We start from the raw sequence: 20,009 nt of genomic DNA, 5'->3' as shown, positions 1-20,009 counted from the left end.
TCCATGACTTCCCCAAATAAGCAGGGCCACAATAAGCAGGGCTGAACCAGGCTCCAGCTGGGATCTCCGTCTAGGTCTTCCATACACATAGCAGGCATCCACATACTCAAGCTATTATCTGCTGCCTCCCAGAACGTGATAACAGGAAGTGGATGAGAGATGGAAACAAGCAACTCCAACACGGGATGTTGCTGTCTTAACTGTGGCACCAATTGCTCACCCCAGATGGAAGAGATTTTTTATTGCTTGTAGCCCCACCCTGTTCTGTAACATATCAGTCATTCTTGATATTTTCTGATTTGTTCTTCATATTACGGATTCACTGTCCCAGGATACACACTCAGAATGTATTTTTATCACATAAATGAAGTAGCCTGGTTCCTCAAAGTGTGGTCTGTGGACCTGCTGAGTTGGCAGTACCCAGGAGCGTGGTGGAAATACTGAAGCCTGGGCAATGCCTCAGAACTGTGGAATTTACATTTTTGTGTAGATTGGAATTTACACACACACACACACACACACACACACACACACACACACACATATATATATATATATTTATCTGTTTTTTTGGGAAAGGTGGATACATGGAGAGAAGGAGAGACAGAGGGGGAGATCTTCTGTTTGATGGTTCACTCCCCAAGCAGCTGCAACAGCTGGAGTTGAGCCAATCGCAGCCAAGAGCCAGGAGCTCCTCCAGGTCTCCCAATGCAGGTGCAGGGTCCCAAAGCCTTGGGTCATCCCCAACCGCTCTCCCAGGCCACAAGCCAGGAGCCAGGAGCTTTTTCTGGGTCTCCCAGTGGGTGTAGGATCCCCAGGCTTTGGTCAGTCCTTGACTGCCTACGCAGGCCACAAGCAAGGAGCTTGTGAAGTGGAGCAGCTGGGATGTGAACCAACACCCATATGGGATCCTGCTGCATGCGAGGAGAGGACTTTAGCTACTAGGCTACTGGACCCAGCCCCATTGCAGCCATTTTGGGAGTGAACCAGTAGATGGAAGCTCTGTCTTTCTGTCTTTCCTTCTCTCTCTGCAACTCTGCCTTTTAAATGAATAGATCTTAAAATTTTTGAGAAGCACCATTCTAGAAAATTCGTGTTGACGTAGACTTGATGTTCTTGGATGAGAGAGAACCCTCTGTAATTAGAATAAAAGGGTTTCTTTGACAAATCCAGAGAAATTCAAATGTGGTGGAGATCTGAGGGACACTTTCATTTACTCCTGTTATTGAAAAAGTATTCAAAGTTGTAAAAAAAAGAAAACAGCTCACTCATGCAAATGAATTTTATAATCATGTTTTATGCTTTAGAAACAAACATTTTTACATTGTGGCTTTTATTGATCATAAAAAGTAAACATTAAAACTTTCAACTTAAAAGATAAAACACCTTTGTACTAACAAGGCACTGTTTTTATTTCCAATACATAGGAGTTCCTCTTCAGGCCCTATTTGAGGGGCTGGCGTTGAAACACCACAGGTTAAGCCACTGCTTGGGTTGCCACAGAGTCCTGCCTCCACTTCTGACCCAGCTCTCTGCTAATGATCCTGTGAGAACAACAGAGGATGGGCTAAGTCCTTGGGCACTGTCACCCACCTGCAAGACTCAAATGGAGTTCCCGGCTCCTGGGATCATTCAGCCTGGCCCACTCCTGACTGGCTGTTGCGGCCACTGCAGCCATTTGAGGAGTAAACCAGTAAATGAAAGATCTCTCTCTCCTCTCTCTGTTGCTTTGCCTCTGAAATAATTAAAAAATATGTATTTGAAAAAGGATTTCATTTGAAACAAGGAGTTGCTAAAATTTTGAAAACCACTGAATGATCTGACCTCTGGGCGCCTTTTCATGGTTCATGACTCAGAGTTAACACACAATTATGATCAGATGTTTTATTCTTGAAATAGCCACCATTTAGCAGACCACAACATCACACACACACACAGATCCGGGTAACAATAATGGGTTGGAAATCAGGGTGCTTGGTTTTTGTCCTTCGTGTGATAGTCAGAAATTCACTCCTGCCTGAGGTGAGCTTCAGGGGTGGCTGTATCCAGGAGTTCAAATGATGTCACATGAGTCAAGATTTCTCTGGCCATTACCAGACAGACTGTGTTAGCCTCTGCAACTTTAGGCCAGCATCCTCATAGGTTCCAGTCCAGACAGCAAATGCTTCTTTCCCCAGTGGTCCAACAAAAGTCTGGGGTTAAATTTGATTGGACTGAATTAAGCCAACCTAGACCCAGTTACCAGGAAGGGAGTTATGGTCAGGGTGGTGGTGGAATTCGGGGTCAAGCCAAACCCAGATCACCAGTTTTTAATCCCCAGTGCTTGGGTGTGAAGCTAATATCCCCAAAACCACGTGGCTGGAGTTGGGATCCCCAAGGGACATGAAAGCATTGTTGCCGCAAGATTGGACAATTGATGGTGGATGGACAAAGCAACCATTCCGCTACAAAACAAAGCAGTTTTTATAGTCAGCTTCTCCACCTGCCTTGAGGGCAGTGTGTTTAGAGTCCCGGGAAAGGAGCGAGGGCTGCTTTCTGCTCCAAGATCAGTGGAGCCCAGAGGCTTTGCTCTCGCATGGGTTGAGTGGGAGCTGTTAGGCAGACACACCACTGGGCAGAGACTCTGTGCCCCTCATCAATGCAGCGTGACCAAGTGGCCTTGCCACTCCTCTAGAATGAGGTTCAGTACCCATAAGGAGCGGGAAGACAACGTCTCTCCATGTAAGCCGATTCTGATTGGCTTGGGGGACGCTGGCCTGTACCCCTGCCCCCAGGGAAGCTGGCAGGGAGCTCTCGTCTGCCCCTGTCTATGTTATGATCCTGATTTTCCTAGGCAGTGGGGCTCCTGGAAGTTGCTGACATGGCTAGCCCCACGATTTAATCTGTGAGGCTCAGCCAGATCTATGTATGCCCGATTTTGCAACACCATTGGTTTCTTGGCACGGGAACTGCTGATGGTTGGTGTTCTTGTGGTCTCATCCTACACTCGGGCATTCTGGAACAGTTTTAGGCTTGGGTGTCTTGGGTTAGGCTCTGAGGCAGACCAAAGGAAAACAGGTGCTCCCTTTATGTAGAAGGAGAAAGCGTGGGTGGGGAATGCAGCCTTCTTCCTTCCTTCCCATCCAACTCTCCCCTGGCATGAAAAATAAAAAAACCCTCTTTTGAGAGTCTTCGTAGATACCCCTATTTGGAACAACTGTCCCTCATAGATGAATTCATCTTTATTTTAAAAGATTTATTTATCTATTGGAAAGACAGAGTTGACAGGCATAGCTTCCATCTGCTGCTTCACTGCCCAAATGTCAGCCCAGGGAGGGACCAGGCCAGGTTGAAGCTGGGAACCTGGAACTCCATGCTGGTTTCCCCTGACACTGGCAAGAACTCAAGTCCTTGGGCCATCCTTTGCTGTTTTCCAGGTGTGTTCATTTGCAGGGAGCTGGATCTGAAACAGAACAGCCAGGGTTACCTGAGATGCCAGGCTCACAAGCGGTGGCTTAATCCCACTGTATCACCACACCCGAGGCACAGGTGGTCACATGCACATGAAACTTCAGAGTTCACAAACTATGGCAAAGTCCCAAACTCCTTTTTCCATCCTAGTGTCATTTTAAGAGAACCAAAGCAGGTTCTAAGAAGCATCTTCCCGGCTATAGCACTTCTGAAGGGGGCACTGCCTGTGCTGGGCCTGGCCATCTCCTGTGGCCCTGCGGCTGGTAGAGACACAGCATCAACTCTCAGCTCCCCAGCCATGCATGTCAACAGATGTTCACTAAGAAAACACAGAGGGTCTGAGGGTCTTGGTGGGGCCTCAGAAGGCTCAGAGTACAGGACCTAGCCATACAGTCCTGGATGTGCTGCATCGTCAGTCTCGGTTTCCTATTCTGTAAAATGGGAGTCATTAAGGTAGCAACCTCATTGAGCACAATTAGTGAACTGATGCATGAAACTGCTTAGGACAGGGCCAGGCTCTATGAGAGCTGGCAGTGTTATAATCAGGCCTAGGTAGGGACAGGGGTCATCTGTCACTGGCAGACTGCCTCTATTTCTCAAGTCTGTCTTCTGGAGATTACTATGCAGAGTGACCATGGGGTCTTTGCACTTGCCTGCTTGGTCCTGCTCCTGCCTGTTGGCCTCTAGCTTGCCCAGGTGGGTGTATTTCCTAAGCCCTGCCCCAGGGCTAAGTTTCCAATGTTGCTCTTGATGACAGAGCTAAGGGACCAGCTGGGAGATGGGTGGACAGAAGCCTGGGAATACTGGATGGTGTTGCTCATTTATCCCTAAGTCTCCTTCTCCAAGAACAACAGCCTGACTTCTATCTGGAGAGCATCCCTACTGTCAATGAGAGGATCACAACTGCCAGGACAAATGATTGGTTCAGAGGTGAGCATGTGAATCAAGCCCACCAATGACAGTAGCACAGTTACAAGTGATGGGTTCAGGAATGGGCATGGGACCAAGGCTTGAGTTAGTTGGAAGTTCCCTTGAGATTCCTAAGCTGGTGGTGTGTCTGTTTGGGCTGCTTGGGGTTGGAGACGAGAGAGGCTGCCAGAAGTTAAAAACAGTGGTGGAGAAAGCAGACCCCAGAACCCCTGAGCTGGTGACTGGGCTCGAGCCCCTGGATCCTAATGAACCCAAAGTTCATTAACTTCTTACACTTTTCAGTGCAGTGGGTCAATCAATTCGCCTGTGGAGTTCAGCCGCATTGAACTGGATTTCTGTTCCTTGCAAATGAAAGAACCTAAGCTTCCTTGTGTGTGCACATGTTGTATACACACACACAACACACACACACACACACACACACACACACACACACACACACACTTTACTCATCCCTCTCTCTCTGCTTGCTGAACCTTCTCTGCATCCAGGCAACTGAGCGAGGAATGGGGACTCTAAGGCGGCCTCCTCTCTGGAACAGTGGGGTGGCTCTCTGTGTGACCAGTGGGTGATTTGATGGGTCCACTGCAAAATGAAAATGTGTGGCTCTTCCTTCAAAACCATTTAGTGTACCAAGCCAGTGTAGACCGCTGTGAAGCTGTGTGTGTGTGTGTGTGTGTGTGTGTGTCACTCTCTCACAGAGGCAACCCTGGCTCTCAGCTGGAACACTTTGAGGCCTGCGTGGGAGGAATGCAGCACATGAATGGTGGGTAGGCAGGTCTAATTTAGGGGCTTCTGAGGGCCTGGCTCTTGGGCAGTGCTCCAGGGTTGAGATGTGCTCCCTATGGCCGGAGCTGGGAGGGAGGCTGGGAAGGAGGGAGAGACCATGGTTCCAAAGAGAGACTAGTGTGCTTGGAAGGGAAGACAGTTGCTGGGAACAGAAATATTTCAAACCTGGGCATGTGGGTGGGTATGAGCAGAGGGAGTCGGGGCCAACGGTGCTGCTGACTTTGAGCTGGTGGGATCAGCAGAAATAGGAGACCATAGTTGGCAGAAAGAAGGACCAGGAGTGATAGAAGTTAGCCAAAAGATTTGGTGGGATCTGGGTTTTGCAACCAAATACCCCAAGGGGCTGAGTCCCACTTGGGCTGTTTGGTGGCCTAGTGGCCTTGGGTCAATCACTTGGCCTGAGTGTAGTTTTGTGGAGTGGAAATGCAATGACATTATTCCCAATAGCGTCTAATGGGATAATTATTTTTTAAAGATTTACTTATTTATTTAAAAAAGTTACAGAGAGAGAAGTCAAGATAGACACACACAGAGAGAGAGAGAGAGAGAGAGAGAGAGAGAGAGAGAGAGAGAGAGAAAGAGAAAGAGAGAGAGAGAGAGAGAGAGAGAGAGAAATCTCATCTGGACACCATCGCAGTGTCCCATGTGGGTGGCAAGTGTTCAGATATTTGAACCATCTGCTGCTGCTTTTCCCAGGCGCATTAGTAGGGAGCTGGTTAGGAAATGATGCTTTAACTTGCTCTGCCACAACACTGATCTCCTAATGGGATAATCTCTGTGAAAAACCCTTTATAAGCTACAGAAAAATGTTATCATGAGCCATCCATTCTAAGTCACACCTCTCCCATTTCAGATCTTTGAAACTGGGATGTATCTTATCAACCGTGGTGTAACAACTGAAGTGGCGGCTTTTAGATCTCTCGGTGGCTCGTACAATAATTATGTGTGTTGCAATCAGTGCAACAGATTTGATGAAATGAGAGTTGAAAGAGTAGTCATTATCATTTCCACCACCACCCCTCCCCGACAAGCTCCCCGAGCTTTCCCTCCATATCCCGTGTTCTCCCCTAACATCCGGCACAGATCAGTGCTCAATTCATGCCTCACACTTTAAAAAATATTATCATTGTTCAAATAAGACAGACACACACACACAGATGGAGATCCCCCAGCCACTGGTTCCTTCAGAGTTGGGCCAGACTAAAACCAGGAGCCGGGAACTCAATTCATGTTTCCCACGTGAGTGACTGAGTCCCAACTGCTTGAGCCATCTGCTACCTCCTAGGGTGTGCTTTAGCAAGATGCTGGTAGAATTGGGAGCCAAGTATGAAAACCCAGGGAGCTTTGACATGGAATGTGGGTGTCTCATGTGGGGTCTTCACTGTTAGGCCAAACATCTAACAGTGCTCAATGCTTCCAACTCTGACATGGGCAGTGGCCAGACAAGGGCTTTTGCTGAAAGTGTTTTTTACTTTATCTTAAAATTTCAAAGTTGAGGCTGGTGTTGTGATGCGGTAGGTTAAGCCACTGCCTTCAAGACAGGCATCCCATATCGGAATGCTGATATGAATCCTGACTGCTCCACTTCAGATTTGACTCCCTGATCATGCGCTTGGAAAATCAGCGGAAAATGGCCCAAATAATTCTGTCACCCACATGGCTACAAGGATCAAACTCCAGGCTCCAAGCTTGGACTGGTCTACCTCTAGTTGTTCGCCCTCTCTGGGGAGTGAACCAGTAGATGGACAATCTCTCGCTTCCTCTGTCTCTGTGTGTGGTCTCTCCTGTTTTCTGTCATTCTGCCTTCCATAGTAGAATTCATCTTATTTTTCCTAATTGGTATCTTTTTGAGAGACAGATGGAGAGAGAGATCATAACCATTGCTTCATTCCCCGAATGACTGCAAATACTGGTACTGGGCTGGGCTGGAGCCAAAAGCTGTGAAACCAACCTGGGTCTCCCATGGAACAGCAGAGCCCCAGCCACAGGATCTGTCACCATTGCTCCCCAGGGTGGACCCCAGCAGGAAGCCAGAAGCAATCCTGCAGCCAGGGATCACCGATCCCTGGTACTCCAATATAGGATGGGGGTGTTTAAAATGGCATCCCAGCCACTAGGCCGAACAACTCTGCCCCTAGAAAGCCTTCTGACTTAACAGCTTAACTTGGGCCTGAAGGAGGAGTGGCTCTGCATCTTGTTCTTCTGCCACCCAAGGTGCATTCACCTGTTTCTGAGAGCTGCTACAGTCCAATCCTGATGTGTTGAGGAGGTGCAGGTGCATACCATCACCCTCCCACTCATTTCCTCCTTCTTCCCCACCCCACCTCTGTGACTCATTAGCATACCACACCCCCCTGACTTTAGTGATTGGTCCAGGAGTGAACACAGGACTCAGTGAGAACCTTGCCTGTGCAATGAGATGTTTTGCTGGTTGTAACAACTGCTGTGTGTGCCCTGACTGCAACTCCTGGATTTTTGTTAATCCCTGCTCAATTCCAGATGCTGATCCTCAGGTATCTACCTGAGTACTCCACCAGGCTCCTGGAGCCTACCCTGTTCCCAGGTGCAGGAGGAGGCCAGAATGAGAGAGGGGGTTAATGGCATTGAGGAGCACCCAGGGAAAAAGGGATGGCAGGGTTCCTTCCTTGGATACAAGTCGAAGGAGTTCTGGTCCCATCCTGGGAGGACAACCCCTAATCAGTGGTTGAGAGAGCTGCTGATCAAATACCCCAATTCCCTACAGGTGATGGGTGGGATCTACAGTTCCCCAGTTGGATTAGGCTCAGAGTGCACCCCCAGATATATCTGGTTTGATAGCAAACCGTTGGCTTAATTCCTTCCTGGACTTTCTTTTCCAATCCCTACCAGTGTTTCCTGGGCTCAGTTCCCAGAGAAACCACTTGTGCTTGAGCCTTTGACTCAGCACCTGCTTCTGGGGGAGCCCAAACTGAGACACTGGAACCCCTCCTATTGTCAGATGTTAAGGGATGGCGCAGAGCCAGGGGCCAGCTGACAACAGGCCAGCTGTGATGGGTGAACCCTCCCAGAATGGAGCCAGCCAGGGGAAAGCAGAACCGAGAGCTGTTAGATGAGGTGACGTTGGTGGCAGTTTGTCACCAGGACCACACACCACAGACACTTGATGAAATTCCCCATTAGCTCTTTCTGTGCACCTGTAGTTTTAGTCCTTCCATGACTATCTTCACCCTTCTGAAAATACTACTGTGTACAATTCTTCATGTCTTTCCTTTAGATTTTGAACCCACCCCAAACTAGCTTCATGGAAATTGTCCCGATGTGGGCAGGGGCTTGGAAAGACAAGGCAAAATGGAGTTGTGTGAGTGCTGGGATGGTGGGAAGTGGGGTGTGTGTCTGTGCAGTAGCAATGATGGGGACAGCCTTGTCCACTGGAAATTCACATGTAACCCCAAAACAGAGCCCACTTTCTCTTCATGGCTCATCTTGGTCTTAGTTATAGGAGCGTATCTCTTGTTGGTCTCACTTCTCTTTCTCTTCTCTCTGCCTCCTTCCTCTTTTTTTTTTTTCTCTTTTAAAATATTTATTTATTTATTTATTTAATTTGAAAAAGTCACACAGAAAGGAGAAGCTGAGAGAGAGAGATTTCATCCATTGGTTCGTGCCCCAAATGGTCACAATGACCAGGGCTGAGCCAGGCCAAAGCCAGGAGCCAGGAGCTTCCTCCAAGTCTTCCATGTGGGTACAAGGACCCAAGCACATGGGCCATTTTTTTCTGCTTTCTCAGGAGCATTAGACATGTATATCAGATGCAGTGTTGCACGCAGCAGCTACCAAGCTACCACACTGGCCCCTGATTTATTATTTTTTAAAATTGCATAAATTTTATTTTTGATAATTTTTACATATTTGATTCGGATACGAAGGGTCAAGGGCTAGAGGAAAGTGGGTGAGACCACTGTTTTGACATTCTCCTTTGTCCTTTCTGCACCTGGGGGGAGGAGAGAGATAAGGTGAGAAGCCATACCCAGTCTCCCAACCATCCCAGGGTCCTTGATATGGGGCATGCTCTGAGGGTCCTGCTCAAGCGTTTTTTAATTGCGATGAAATCTCTTCAGACTCATGACATAGTCCACCTGAGAGTCTCCATTTGCCCAGGTATTCATTGCCAACTCTTTGCTGGGATAGTTGATCAATTTGCCCTGTCTTCTGTCCTCTGTCATGGTACCAGGTGTCCTCTGTAGGCTCCAATGTACTGCCATATACTCCATGTGCATCTGGATATGCTGTCCATTGCTGCTTCTAAGCCACTGAGGAGGCCCAGCTCTGACACATGCATTCCATGGTCAGGTCATGGAACCTGCAATTTCCTCCCTGGTTGGAGTTCTGAGTCCAGCGGTTCAGTTGGGGGGATTCCCAAAGAAACTTTGTCTGAGGTGATCCCAGACCTGATTCTTGTGTGTGCATGTCAATATAGAGTCCAGCACAGTCAGTGTGCGCACACTGTTGGTTGCAATTGCTGGGTCAGTTGTCTCCAGCCCTGTCTTCTACACAAACATATGGGTGTTGGAATCCAACCTGATCCTGCCCACCGCACACTCAGCCCCCATGCAAACCAGTGGGAGCTGAAGCCTAGTGGGAGTGACCCACAATAAACCCATCAGGCCCATCTCCTGCCCTGGTTCCTGTGCTTGCCAGTATGTACAGCAGATTTGTTCATTCTATCCCACATCCCATTCAGTTCTATATGTGTCAGTGGGCACTGAAGTCTAGTTCAACCCAACCAGCCCCACTATCCAGCCCACACATGTGCTGGTCCTGGTTCTCATGTTCACCGGTCAGAGTGGTAACCCAAGAGGGAGATGTTCACTGTTTCTCTACTGGGTTCACTTTCACTCCTGGATCTTGCACTCTCCAGGTGGTACTGCAGTTTAGCGCAACAGTTTTCCCTCTGTGCTAGCATCTGCTAGCTGATGCTGTGGCAAAGCTCAACCAACCCTCACCTCCCTTTGGTTATGTATGTACTGATAGGTATGGTTTGCCCAGCCTGGCTTGGCCCCAGTCCAGCTTATATGCAGGCCAACAGGTGTTGTAGCCCTGCCTGGACTGGTCTGCCCCCATCCTAGCTCTCAAATTCACCAGTGGGGATAGTAGCCCAGCAGGGGAGCTCCCTGCAGCCCCCCTACTGGGTTCACCCATTCTCCCCCAGGTTTCACATGTGCTGGTTGGGTGCTGTGGCCCAGTCTGGTATGGCCTGCCTCACCTCAACATTTGCCTGTGGGTGCTGTAACCAGGCCCAGCCCTGCCTGCCCCCAGTTCCAGCTCACGTGGTGGGGACTACATCCTAGCCAGCCCAACCAGCCCCTAGTCCTGGCCCTAATGTGGACTGGCTGGTATGGCAGCCCGACCTGGCATGACCCACACAACATTTTGGCTCTTGAATTTGCCAGTGGGTGATATGAACTGGCACAGCTTGGCTTGCCCCAGACCTGAGCCAAAGGTAAGCCCGTGGGTACCGTAACTTGGCCTGGTCTGGGCTGCTCCCTTTCCTAGTTCTTGCACTCACTTGCAGGGACTGTGTCCTGACAGAGGGTTGCCAAACTCCTCCATCAGAACCTCTTCCAATGCCAGATCTTGCACACAACTGGTGGGACCTTAGGTCAGCTCTACTTAGTCTACCGTCTGTCCTAGCCGGAACAGAGGCCTTTCCTGACTGGCCCTCACTCATTCTGGTTCTTATTTTTGGGTGCTACAGCCCAGCCAAGCCTGATCCTTACCTAGGCACAGCTCACGCATGACTCGGCAGGGGCAGAGACCTATCCCAGCCCATCCTATACTCATCCTGGTTCTCACAAGCTCCAATGGTGCTTAAGTCTAGCCTAGTCTTGCACACCCCAGACCCAGTCCATACCCATGCCGAGGGAGACTGCATTCAGTCCTGATCAGACTGCAGGCCCCACTCTGGCCCCCATGCTCACTACTGGGAACCACAGCCCAGCCAGGATGTCCCCTTAGTTCCCCAACCAGGCTTGTTCCCAGCCACACATCTTGCACATGCCAGTGGTTGCTCTGACCCAGGTTGGCATACCCCTCCCCTGTCTTGACCTTTGCCTTCAGATGCTTCAGCCTGACCTGGCCCAGCTGACCCCTAGTCCCAATTCTTGCTGGTGGGTGCTGCAACCTGGCCCTGCTCAGTCTGCTCTCTTCTCTGGCTCATGCAAACCAGGGGGTGTGGCACCCTAGCCTGCATGACTTGCACTTCATCCTGGCTTCTGTACTTGCCAGTGGGCTATGGTTTGCTCAGCCCTGCCCAGTTTGCTCCCTTCCAAAACCAACTCACATACTTGCCGATGAATAGAGCTACCCTGCCCAGCCTGCCCAACACCCAGGCCTGGACCATATTCTTACCATATTCCCCCACTAGGGAAGTTTCCCAGGTTTCCCTGCTTGGGCCACTCCCAGACCCAGATCTGATGCTGCCAGTGGGTGCTTGGCCCTTACCCGACATGGCCTGTCCTATCCCAGCCTTTGAATGAGCTGATGTGGCCCTGCCTGTCCCATATCCTATTTTAGGGTGTTCATGTGGGTGCTGCAGTCTGGACTTGCCCCACTTGTTCCCAGCCCCAGTACTGGTGAGCATCAGTGAGTTCCATGGTCATGCCTAGCTCAGCCCATCATCATCATCCCATCTCTCAAGCTAACCAGTGGGACTTACAGTTCCATAGGGTTGGGCCCACATATCTCCCACAGAATCTGCCCCTGGTCCTGTTCTCTTGTGTGCTGGTTGGTGTCATGGCTCAGTCTAATGTGACCCATCCCCTGATCCAACACTCACTGTCAGATACTGGGATCCAGCCTTGCTAGACAGGCCCCCAGCCATAGCTTGTATGTGCACTGGTGTGTGGTGGTCAGCCCTGTTCCATGCTAACAAGCTCAACCCAGGACTTCCCTATGAGCTGGTCCATCAGTCTGAGCCACAAAGATCTTCAGGTTTCTCAATCTCCTTGATTACCTGCAAGTACAGTGGCCCTGTCGTTGGGTGTCCCTCAGGATTCATTCCTCACCTACACGTACAGTGGCCTTATCCATGGTGCTCACTAAAAGGAAGCTGCAATCCAGAGCAGAGCTGGAACTCAAACCTAGATACTCTGATATGGAATGCCAGTGTTGAAGTAGCATCTTAACTACCATGCCAAATGCCCATCCCTGGGTTACTTGAACTTCTCACAGCAATACTGTGGTAATGGGAGTGATGGTCATCAGTGCCAACATACAGATAGGAAAACTGAGGCTTAGACAATCTGGGGACTTGACCCTGGGCAGTGCCACTTGAGAGTCTATTTACTGCCCCTGTTCCCAGTCACCTTCAGGGCCAGGCATAGCCCAATGTAGTCCTGATGGTTCTGGGAGACAAGACAGGAATGCCCCAAGTGGGCAAGGTGTCAGCTGGAAGAGTCCCTAGCTGCCTCTCCCCTCTTGGCCATTCTCATTCTCCCTGTGGCCTGCACCCTCCCCCACCCCTTCAGCCACTTGGTGCCTTCCCTGGCCTTTCCTGGGCAACCCAGCCGCAGCTGGAGGCAGCCCCTGGGAACCGCCACGCCGCTTCATGCTGTGCAGATGGCGTTTCCGCTGAGCCCCTCGCTTTTCATGTCAGTGGCCTCTGGGAACTGTGCCAGCCCAGATGTCCCTGATCGTGAGAAAGCCTCCCCTGGCAGGGCTGGCACAAGATGCCAGCCACGAGGGCCTTGGGCCAGCTCTGGCTCGGATTCTTGGGGGAGACGACTTGGCTGGATGCTGGCGAGGCGGAGGATTCTGTGTCATTTGTGTCCAGCCCTGAGGATTAGAAAGGTGTGCCTGCAGAGTGGGTATGATCGCTGCGGAGACTATAGGCACCCAGACGGAGCCATGGCACAGCTAGCATCTGCAAGAGGCCCTGGAACACCCTGTTTCTTGCCATATGTGCTGTTATATCTCTCTCTTCAGCTAACTGTGACCCCAGACTGCCTCCTCCAGCACTCTTATGGCAATGGACTAGGCCAGGAGCTGTGTGTCTCTGGTATTACGAAAAATGGAGCTCACACTGGGAGTTGTACAAACTTAGGAAAAACGTGCCTCTTCCATCTGATCAGGAGGTTCTGAGTCTGTTCCACTAGTCTCAGATGCCTCTTCCTCTTCCAAGAATGAAGTGAGCGACCCCTGTTTCAGACCAGGCACTCCCCGAGGGTGGGGCATGTTGGCTCCTCTTCCTCTCCTCCTCTCCTCTAAGAGTGTTCAGACAAGGCTCTGTCCTCCAGGGACTGCCTTGTGCAGGTGAAAGGCCTGGAGACCTCCTCCGAGAAGGTAGGTGACTCAGAAGCTAGCAAGGAAAGCAACAATTAGAGCAGGTGTTGGAGATGTGAGGATGAGAGCTATAGGCCCCCAGGCAGTTTGGCTGCAACCTGCAGCAAGATCCAGCTCAGGGCTTGGTGCTCTCAGGAAGGAGAGAGCAAGCAAGGGTGTGGTTCCCGTCCTTGTGACACTCACACCTTACTGGGGAGGGAAGAAGGCCCAGGTCCCTTGGGTGTCTGTGTGCACTTCACATGGTGGTTGGTTCTTGTGCGTGCCGTTAATCTCCCCAAACAGGCCTAGAGGACAAGGATTGTTCTCTCCGCTTTATAAATGGGGAAATGGGCCACTGGAGAGGCAAGGTGAGCTGGCCAAGGTCTTGCTGTTGATGCTGTGGGCTCATGTGTCCTCTTCCTAGAAAAGGGAAGAGAACTGCCTCTGAGATGGAGCACAGGGGAGACAGGTTTTGAGGGCTGAACAGGAGCTTCCAAGACAAGGCGATGTGGAGTCAGGGTTTGAAAAACAGGAGGAGGAGGTTGTCTCCATGGAATGTCCTCTCCAGGGGTTGGGGAACTGCCTGCCCTCTCCCACACATGCCTGGTTCGGCCCCGCCTCTCCACTCAGCAAGATTTCCTGTCTCTCTGAGAGGACAGAGGGGAGCTGAATATTGGATAGGCACATTACTGGGTGCCAGGAAGTCTTTGTTGGAGAGCCTCCCTCTGTGACTCTAGGCCAGCTGGGCTCTGCGAGGAAGGAAGGCCAGGTTGGGGAGCAGCTGGGATGAGAAGTTTCCTCTTGGGTCTGTTGGAGGGGGCTGGGGCCCTGGGCCTGTATCTGGCCAGCAGGAGCAGGCCAGGAGAGGCAGTGTGTGGCTCTATCATTGCCAAGGTCCGGGATCAGGAGTACTCGCTCCCTGGTTTAAACTTACTTCATTTAAAAAAAAAATTAATTTAACATCAGTTACAATGGTGAAGGGATTGCAGACCCCTGTGGGAGAAAATGTATCTCATTTTAAGAACATTCCTTGGAGAGAGACAGAGAAAGAGAGTACGTTCACCCTCTGGTTCATTCTCCAAATGCCTGTAACAGCCAGGGCTAACAGGCCACAGCTGGGTGCCAGGAGCTCCTTCTGAGGCCTTTGCGCATCTCCCGGGTTTGGAAGGCAGGTGGAAATTTGCTGTCTCGCAGTGAGCACAGCATCATTGGAAGGCTTTCCTTGGCCTGGGGTTTGAGGACAGGCAGGCAGGACATGGCGCTGGGTGGGAGCACGGAGGTCTTTGGGAGCTTTTTGGTGGCTGATCATAGCTCGGACGCTGCGAGTTCTTTATTTCGCTGTGACTGATGGAGCGCAGCTGGGCTCTCCCGGAACTCGTCCAGGTCTAGAATCCCAGATTGAGGCGGCTGGCAGGAAGGAGCGAGGCCCTCCTGACCATGGCATTTGAATGACATGTGTGCTTGAGTCAGCAGAACAGGCCTGGACATGCTTGTCCCGAAGTCAAGTGTGTGTAACACATGAGAACACAGCAGCACAGTTTGGAGGGAGCCACAGCACTAAAGCACAGCCTGCCCAGCTTCTACGTCCCATCAGCTCCTCTAGGGATGTCCCCACTTCCCTCCAGCACTGGTTCTCTCGGGTCTGTCTCCCCAACCCTTAAACATGATCACTCAGATGACTGAGGCACTGGGAAAGCATGGTTTGCCGGTGGCCACACAACAGTGGCTGTGTGGGGGTGGTGTACCAAATTCCTGCGCACAAGTTCAGTGCGATATGGGTGGTCCTAGCTTCCATACCACCCCCTGTAGGCCTCCCAGCCTGGCCAGGGCGGGGGTACCTGTAAGCCAGTCCTTGGTGCTCCAGGCACTGCCACACAACCAAAGGAGAGACGCCCCACCCCTGCAGGGCAGACCTTGCCCAAGCCCACCAGCTCTGGGGAGGCCCAGTTCTGGAGCATGTGCGTGCAATTGCGGCAGGTTCAGCGTATCGTAGGGGTGAAGGGACCTTCCCCTGGGTCCAGCAGACAGCCATCTGCTGGGGGCCCTCACCCAGCCAGGAGCCGGGAGCCGCAGGTTCTGATACTAAAGTTGCCAGGGCGTTTACTAAGCGGCTGTCGGTTGCAATCAAGGCAACTGCCTTTCATCTCCGGCCACGCCCCTCTCGCTGGGGACTGGTCTTACAGCAGTAGCGATTCCTGGCCTGACTGCTGCTGAACTACAGCAGGCGCCCCTGTAGAAGCTGGATCCGAGACAAGGGGGCTGTATGTGTGTGTGTGTAATGGGGGGGGGGGGGGAGAATGTAGGGGACATCGCTGGAAACCACCACCATCCCGTTGACTTTCCCAGGGCCCTCCACGAACCGCCTTCAGTCCAACCCTGGCCCCTGCCCGCCCACTGGCCAGCCCGGCCCCTCTAGCAAGCCTCGACCTCGGCCGGCTGCATCCACTCCGGCGAGGCCCGCCTGAGATTACCTAGGTGTTCTGGTGACTTCTGAGGGCCTCGCATGAAAGATAACGCCCAAATCAACAAATCTGCCGTTGTGCCTTTGAAGAGAGTGTTTCAATCACTTGATTTTGTCTTTTTGTCAGGTTTGCCAGATGGCGTGGTTCTTTCTGAGGTCCCGGACCGAGGGGGCGCAGAGAGAGCTGGTACAGCTTCAAAGCTCCTTTTTAATCTTTAGCAACATCACAGCGGCTGGGAAACTGCCTCGGCTCCCTCAAGTCTCTCCCACAAAAGAGGCGCGCCCGGGCTCTAATGAAAGCCAGATAAAGGGAAGGCTGGAATCAGAAACAGAGGGAAAAGAGCAGTCGTTAGTCTTTCTTGTAGCTGTTTCAAAAGAAATTCTAAGACAAATTATGGCTTTGGGTGTTTTTCTAAAAGGACTGAAGCAGGGAGTGGAGCTGGGGGAGGATGCTTTGACCCCTCAGCACCCTTCCCCTGGCATGAAAGGCAGAGGAGACTGAAAAACGGGCCGAAACGCAACAATAAACTTGGCGCGTGTGCACGTGCGGATGAAAGCTCGCTGGCATAATTACGGCGAGGGCGGCCGAGCCGGGCGGGCGTCTTTACCTTGCCGCCAGCGCTATTCATGATGAGGCTCCCTCTTTCTCTGCTCTGGTTTGAGGGGGCGGGTTGGGGCCTCGCGAGCGCGCGTGATGCGCTTGGCTTTTGGCACCGGCTGGGATGTGCCCCGTGGGCGCCTGCGTGCGTGCGTGCGTGCTTGCGTGTTTGCGTATACCTCTCTCACTGAAGGGTCCAGGCTTCCCTCCCGCTGGGCGCTTCAAGATTTGAAAGTGAAGGGGACCAGGGAGGGGATCTCTGGTGGTGCCAGCCCGCTTGCTCTCCTGCAAAGGGATCAGTGTTCCTGGGTGGGGAGTGGGAGGGCTAGGCCTCACCAACTCCTGTCCTGAGGTCCCATTTATCAGGTGAAAGTCCAGGCCTGCTCTGAGCTGTCGGGATTCTGGGTGCACTGCTCTCGTCACCTCTCCCCTTCCCTCTCCGCTGACATGGATGGTCTTTGTGGGAGTGACAGCCGCCGTTTGCTAGGCAGGCAGGCAGGTGCACAGTGGGAAAGGGGAGGAACTTTTAGGAGAGGAGCAGGTGGACAGTGAGGGAGTTGCCAGGGGAGGGAAGGTGGGATATGAAATGCCAAGTAGCATCCTTGTGGGGGACCACTCTCATGAAGGTTCTGAGGACCCCAAAATTGTAGGAGTGTGGAATGGCAGCCCTAACAGGGGCCCTGGCTGCAGAGCTGGCAGACTGAGGCCCTGGGAAGAGAGGTTAACAAGGTCCCACAGCTAGAGAGGGGCCATGAGAGGCCTTGGGTGTGTGTTTCCCTGGAGGAGTCTGATGCGCTTGGAGGAGGGGAGGTCCTACTTTGAGTGGAGTCAGAAGAGAGTTGAGATGCTGGGAAGAAGTGGAGCGGCTCTGGTGTGCTCCCTGCTACTGTCACTCTACCTTGGCTTGCTTTCTTTCTTTTCTTTTTTTTTTTTTTTTTAAATATTTTTACTTTGAATTTTGAATTATGTGGTACATTTATGTATAGGCTGGGATTCCCCCCAAACTCCCACCTCCATCAGATTTTTCCCATTTTGTTACAATAGTGTAGTCCTTCATAAGGAATCATAATTGTATCAGTCTCTTATTTAAGTGTACCCCGATATTGTTGGTACAGACAATGTCAGACAGTCCAGCATCCCATTGTCTGCACATGTCCAACAGTTTCACTGGGATCCATCTTTCGTCTGGATGCAGGGATGCATGCTCCATTATACCCCCACATCTGTATATGATAGACCCCAATACTCCATCACTATACATTACCATAAGTGAGAAGCCATGAAACAAGGTCAACAACCGGTATGAGTTAGACCAGCCACATCATCAACAACATCAACAACGAATTATAGCACCTCGAAAAAATAACGTGCCACTGAGTAACCAACATGTGAGTGACAAAAAGGAAACACAGAAGTCCCTTGGGAAAAATGATGCCATCGTATAATTTGTGAGCATGTGATGAATTTGACTTAAGAAAAGAGATTATTTGGAAGGAACCAAACTGAAATAAAAACATCAAAACACATGGGATACAGCCAAAAAAGCAAACAAACAATCAACAAACAGTATTATTGGAATTACACTTTCCATGTTGGCTTCCTTATGTATATGGTATTTGTTCTTTTGTGATTGACTCATTTCACTGAGCATAATGGTCTCTAGTTGGGACCACCTGGTTGGAAATAGAATAATTTCATTCTTCTTAATAGCTGAATAATATTCCATGGAGTAGATGTACCATAGTTTATTTAACCATTCTTCCTTGGACACACATCTGGATTGGTTCCATGTCTGTGCTATTGTAGATTGTGCTGTGGTAAATATAGGATTACAGATCCCCTTCTCACATGCAGATTTCACTTCTTTTGGGTATATTCCTAGGAGCGGGAAAGCTGTGTCGTATGGCAGGTTTATTTGCAATTTTCCAAGCACACTCCTTACTGATTTCCACAGTGGTTGTACTAGCCTACACTCCCACCAGCAGTGAAGGAGGGTGCCTTTCTCTCCACATCCATGCCAGCAGGTGTTGTTAGTTGAGTTCTGAATGTAGGCCAGTCTCACCAGAGTTAGGTGGTACTTCAATGTGGTTTTCATTTGTATCTCTCTTATGGCTTACCTTGGCTTTCTGAATGTCTGGTTCAATCTTCAGGGCATCTGTCCAGTTGGGAGATCTGGTGGGCATCTATTCTCATTAAACATACTTTTCGGGACCTCCCCCTATGCTGGGAGATGGCAAAAAAAAATGTAGCTCTTCAACTTTGACCTGCCTGGTTTTTCTTCTCTCTTTTTTCTTTCATTTTCTTTTTTTCCCCCTTCTTCTTTCTATCTTTTTTTCTTTCAAGATTTGTTTATTTATTTGAAAGACAGGAGAGTGGGGAGAGCAAGAGAGCTTTCACTCACTGGTGGCTCACTCCTCCAAATGCCCACAATAGCCAGAGCTGGGTCAGGCAGGAGTCAGGAGCCTGGAATTCCTTCCAGGTCTCCCACATGGACTACAGGAACCCAGACACTTGGACCACCTTTCACTGCCTTCCTGGGCACATTAGCAGGGAACTGGATTGGAGGCAGAGCAGTTGGGACTTGAACTGGCACTCTGATAGGGGTTGTAAGCATGGAAGGCGAGGACTTAAGCTGCTGTGCCACAACACTGGCCCCTGCCTGGTTAGCCTGTTATCTTAGGGCTGCCCATGTCCACTTCTTGTCCTGCGCCCCAGAGAGGAGAGAGTAAGATGTGTTGATTGTCTCTGCATCTTCATATCCATCTCCTACTTTCTCCCTTAGCTCTGTCCCTGAGTTCTGTCTGTCCATTCCCTTCTCACTCCTCTCCAAGGATGTTCCAGCCAGCCGGTGACTCTGTTTCTGCTCTAGGCGGTGGAGCCTCTGTTGCTTCCTCTCTCCTGTAGCCTTCTACTTCTCCCTCCGCCGCACCTGTGGTTGAGTGAGGAGCTGGGGATGCTGACAAGTGCAGAACCCAGGGTGCTAATTTGTTGGTGCAGGGATGAAGTGGTGAGTGCCAGGGCATTGTACGACCCCATGTCCTCACAGCCTGAGAGCAGAGGGAGGCAGAAGCTGCTTTTCAGGCCTCTGGACTACTTTAGTGAAGGACAATTTGAGCAGAGTTGAGGTTGTGGCTGTGCAGCAGATTTCTCTGCTCTCCTGTGTACACAGTGCACAGGGAACACCACACCACCACATTCTCCTTGTAGGTGGTAGGGGAGGCATAGACTCTGGGACTTGGCTTCTGGGGTTTCAATTCTGGTTCCTGCACTTCTTAGATGGGGGGACTTGGGGCAAGTGACAGACCTATTTGGTACCATTTTGTCCATTATAAAATGTGACCCATAATTACATTTAGCTCCAATGAATGTCATGAGGAATGAATGAGTTCATAATGCAAAGCGTTTGGGACAGTGCCTGGTGCACAGGCACTCAGCAAGTGTGAGCAGTCAGTGCTGGCAGCTCCAGCAGAAGCTTTTCCACCATTG

At 50.8% G+C, this 20,009-nt stretch overlaps 1 long non-coding RNA gene across 1 annotated transcript; it reads right to left on the bottom strand.

Annotated features, from left to right (window-relative positions):
* Positions 1 to 14,685: 14,685 nt before the first annotated feature.
* Positions 14,686 to 16,652, bottom strand: LOC131482270 (uncharacterized). The gene is made up of 3 exons (XR_009246842.1): positions 16,534 to 16,652; positions 15,936 to 16,241; positions 14,686 to 14,849 (listed from the first exon to the last, which is right to left on the bottom strand). It is a non-coding gene; the product is annotated as an uncharacterized LOC131482270 (long non-coding RNA).
* Between the last annotated feature and the right edge of the window lie 3,357 nt (positions 16,653 to 20,009).

Source organism: Ochotona princeps, chromosome 16 (assembly GCF_030435755.1).
Source record: "Ochotona princeps isolate mOchPri1 chromosome 16, mOchPri1.hap1, whole genome shotgun sequence".
In the NCBI taxonomy this organism is placed as follows: domain Eukaryota; kingdom Metazoa; phylum Chordata; class Mammalia; order Lagomorpha; family Ochotonidae; genus Ochotona; species Ochotona princeps.
This window is presented reverse-complemented; position numbering and strand designations above follow the sequence as displayed.